Source organism: Centruroides sculpturatus, unplaced genomic scaffold (assembly GCF_000671375.1).
Source record: "Centruroides sculpturatus isolate CEXI.00-Female unplaced genomic scaffold, Cexi_2.0 scaffold221, whole genome shotgun sequence".
NCBI lineage: Eukaryota > Metazoa > Arthropoda > Arachnida > Scorpiones > Buthidae > Centruroides > Centruroides sculpturatus.
Window position 1 is genome coordinate 294520 of NW_019384612.1, and position 5244 is coordinate 299763.

The following is a 5244-nucleotide window of genomic DNA, read 5'->3' on the forward strand; positions in this document are numbered from 1 at the left end:
TATGTTTAAAGTTACCTGTTAAAATATTTAAATGTAAGTAATCATAAAGATATTAAAGTTTATTCTTAACACAAAATTACTATTTGACTCAGTTTTATTAATACTTGGCAAGATTATTTTTCTAGATAACCTAATAAATTAATTAATCTATTTTGTTCATTCTTCATTAAGATAATTTCCTTTTTATTAATAATTATGTTAGCCTTATTTCTATATACGAATCAATATAAATTTGTAGAGAAATATTTCATTAAAGATAAGCGAGCATTGGATTTTAATTTCCTTCAACGTAATAGAAATTGTAAATTTAATTTTCGTAATTTAAATAATTTAATCTGCATTTTTTTCTATTCAATCAACGGGTAAATATAGTTTGATAATAAAAGGTTGTATCGTTTTTTTCGTAAGAAATTAAACAAAAATTTCATTTAAAAAAATTGTTAAATGTAGGCCTATATAGTTTTTTTTTACTATAAACAGATATAGGCCTGTAAGATTCTTTGCATCCTAGAAATTTCCTTAGGCTGCAATTTTCAAATTGCAGACCTATACATTCCCACTGTCGTCTGTTCGCCAGTCTGTTCTTCGTTTAATCTCGAAAACGGAATTAGACAGAAGAAACTCGAGATCAGATATGCAAAGCTTACGGGCCCGGAGGCACCAATTAACTGTTTAAGAACTTCCGATCCGAACCAAAAGTCATATGATTTTAATTTAAACTTTTCTCATTGACGAAGTTAGATAGATGATCGGCATGTCTTGTTTGTTATCAGGAAAAGTACGATGTACAGGGTCAGAATGACACTAAAATTCAAACCAAATAGGGAAAGCTTAGGGACAGGGACCCCAATTAACTATATATAAACTTCCGATGCAAATCCGAAGTCACGTGATTTTTTAAATTAAAAGATGATTAAAAATTACAGCCAGCAATTACGACTAGAATAAATAATTGCTATTTAATAAGTTACAATACTACTTTAGTTTTGATTTATTGCTTTCAGTTACGTAAATGATGAATACAAGTTAAATGATTTTTCTAATAAATCTTTAATATACAGATTTTTATTAATTTAAAAACTTAACCTGGACCATAAAATCATTTACAGTTTCACATAGAGAAGAAACAAGCTTTTCACAATACGTCCATTTTCACACTGACAAGTGAGTAACAATAATTTCATTTGGCGGAATCAGCCCACCGGTAGCCTGTTACTACTGGTGTCGTGGGTTCACTCCTGATCAACTGACAGGCCGTATGGAGTTTGCCGGATTTTCTTCGCGTGTCTAACACCTAGATAGTATCCAGAAAGTCCGCCCGGTACTTTCCCTTAACAAATCACTCTTGCGAGTTGCAATATCTCATCAAACGAAACCAAACATACAAGAGCCAACCTATATCTTGAGGTTCGTTTACTTCAATTAAAATTGTTGTTCCTTTGATGAGTAAATGGACGAATTGTGAATACTTTATGTTTTTTCTCTGTGAAATTTTAAATTATTTTAATTTTTAAACAAATTAATATTTTTTCCCAAAACGTATTAATTTATTTAATATTGAATATTGTTTGCTTATTAAATAATAATAGACTTATTCTAGAAATTTGGTGGTCAATTTAACAAATAAAAATACTTCAATTCCTTATGTCCATTCAAAAATTCGAATTAAAAACACGAATATATAAAGTGTTGTCGTTATGTAACTCTTTTCTCATTGAAAAATCAATACGAAGTGGATGTAATTGAGTGATGTGAAACCAGATATCCGATGTTTCGAATGTTGTTCTAATAGAAAAATATTAATCACTTCATTTTCTAAAATCAATAAAAACTATCATCTAAATATGTTGACTTTTTACATCAAAACCTTTTTTTTAATTTAAATTTTAAAAATATTTTAAGTCTATTCTCTCCCCTGAAAATTAAGCTTTTTGCCATTTTATAATAGTAAAAAATATAAAAAGCTTTTCTAAATAAAATGTCATAACAGATGGCGCCGCACATGCAGTTTTAAATTCCATAAATGTTCTATATATTTTCTAGATGACATTTTTAAACATTTCAAGAGATTTATAGTGAATTGTTTTAAGACATTGACAGGCTGAAACGTACTGTACATTAAAAACTATTTATATAAATATAATCAAATTTAATATATCAATTATCAAAATTATAAAATTATACTCGTAAAGTAAAGAATATTTTCTTAGTTTTTACATTAATTTGTTTATCAGTGAATTAGCATTTTGTAATTTTTTTTTGTTACATTCGTATCAAGAAAAGCAGAGCTGATAAATTGTTTTGTATTCATTTTTCTATTTGTTTGTATAACCACTGTAATTCAGCAACGTTTGTTAGTGAAATGTATATTCCATGTTTTAGCATAATTTTGAATCCAAAAATATTACATTAAGTAATAAAAAAAAATTCAGCAACGGGTTTCTTAAGTTTCCCGGCAACATTTAAAACTGCGTGTGGCACTACCTGTTATGATATTTTATTTTAAAACACGTTTTAAGTTTTTATTTATTATAAAACAGCAAAACGCTTAATTTTAGTGAATGCTAATAACAAGTAAAATCGTCATCAATTCCGGTCTACTCGAGATACATATGACTCCTATTATCTCCCCACTCTGTCGACATTTAACCACCACAATTTAACAGCATCAGTCGCTCTAATACACAAACCTCCCTGCCAATTTTCAGAAATTTTCGACAAAAACACAGGGGCTATTAAGTTTCAAAGAGGATGAACAAAATCATGCCACACACACTAACATCCATAGCTAAAAAAACTCCTGAAGTTTTTTGCATTTCTCGACGTTTCGAGGTCCCCTGAATTCAAAAATGTAAAATCTTGGTTGGGCATTTTTTGAGCAATTGCATATTTTTTCTCTGTTATATATAACAGAGCCGAGAAGGTAAAAATTCACCAATGAGCAAAAGATATACAGTTAAAATTTAAAAGGTTAAAACTAAAATACATATTTAATTTTATAACGAAAGATACACGGTATCACTTTCATAGTATAGCGAATAATTCGACTTTTAATTCATATGCCTTTGTGTTTTTATTTTATACAATTTATTATATAAATGTCTACTAGACAGATATTATTAGGACTTATTGTACTATGTTCTGTTTCTGCAATTGAGGAATAAGTTTTCTTCAATTGCAGAAACGAAACGGAACACCAGTACAATAAGTCCTAATAATATCTGTCCTAGTAGACATTTATATAATAAGTTATAATTCTTTTTATTGTAAAATTCAATAGCTTTATTGCGTTACACAATCATGATATTAACGTATCATGAATATTATACATTATTCTTTCGCGTTAATTACAAATTCTACTATAAGAAATGATAAAAATATTCTCGTATTCAAAGGCAATAATCATTGAAATGTACCAGAATTCAAGTGATAATTTCCCCTTTAAATTAGTATACTTCGCATTTAAATTTTTTTCTTTCTTGTTTTTTGTCAAAAGGAAAAATTAATTTCACCTAAATTGCAGTCAATAGAAGCAACTATCAAAAAAAAGAGGAAATAATGGTCTTTGTACTTTTTATGTACGTTTCATTTTATCACAATGATTCATTATCAGCATTCATGGTGGTCATATAAACTGATCTATTTAAATTAACGATCGAATATAATTTATGTAAATATTTACAGAACTTTCTACAGCTTAATTAAATAAAAAGTTGAAAAACAATTTTTATTCTGCTAGATATAAAATTAACAGCAACCATTACTAATTACTAAGGACTGTGATGAGCAACCTTTACTGGATGCGGGTCACAAATGAATTTCATAGGTTCCGACGAGTCTATAAATTCTTTCTTGCTTTTGCTGGCTTTAAGCCTGCTAAATTTCCTACAAAATCCTATAGTACAGTAGGTAGTAATATAGTATATTTTAATGATATGCAAACCAGCAATATAAAGTTTATTCTAAAGTTTTCATTGGCCAAATTTAATTTGACCGATGAATATTCCGTATTAGCTTAATGACGATTGCATAATGGCACGAGGCAGTAAATAGGAAATTTATTTTGCCAAAGTCTTGGGGCCTCATCTTAGGACTTCGCGGGCCGCGGATTGCTCATAATAAATCTAGGATATTCAGTAATTAAAATCATATATGATAATAAAATTATTTTATTTTGAGCCATATGAAGTTTTTTCAATCAGCATTCTGCCATTAAGGTATATTTTCATTCTGAAAGTTTGGATTTAAATGTCTGGCATATTAGGAGTTATAATAAACTTTAAATTTGTTGTCTAGCGAACATTATCTCTACGTTGATTATAGTTTTATATATTTAATTGTGAAAATAATGCTAATATTAGATATTGTGTGTGCTCAAAAGATCTATTTCCATTGTTTATAAAATATTCTATAAAGCGATAGAAGTAGAGCAAATAAATTAACTAAATAAAATGGTTAGAATTACACTTAAAATTAAATGTTTGATTGGTCAAGATCAGGATACTTGTTAGAAAGCATGTAGTGTGGAGTCTGCTTGATCTGGAAATCATTTTCTTTTCTCTGAATTGAATGCTCGGAATTTAATCCTTTTCCCTTTTGATCTTATGAATCTAGATTAATTAAAGATAATTTTAAGAACAACTTCAAAATTGAATATATTATTTATTCAAGACAAATTCTCCTTTTAAGTAGGAGAAAATAATCTATATTTTAAACAAGACAATAAAAAATTCATTGTCTATTATAACTACATCTATAGAAAAGTAACAGTTGCAGAAAATGGCATTTTTGGGACTATGCGTACTAATAAAAAAATATATTATCAGAAATTAGTGAAAAACAAAAAGTGAAAAATTTTCATTACTTTATTTTTTCGGAAACAGTATTTATAATACAGATTTCAACTGTTCTTTATAAACTCTTTCATCTCCAATGCACTAACTTTCCAAAATTAGAAATAATTTCGAAAAAATAAAAGCTATATTACAACCATCGGAAAGTTTCCAATTTCAGATAAAATTATTTGTGTTCGTTAATTGTAGAAGCAATTTCATTATAGATATGATTGCATACAGAGAACAATCAACGGAACTCTCTAAAATATCTTGAATTTTTGGAAGTATTGTGTTCACTCTTCTTCAGAATTATTTTGTAAAATTTTACCAATTGTACGCTAATCATCTACACATACAAGTGTTTCTCAGACCTTCGGAGCGTGTAAAAATAGGATTAGAAATTTGAGGA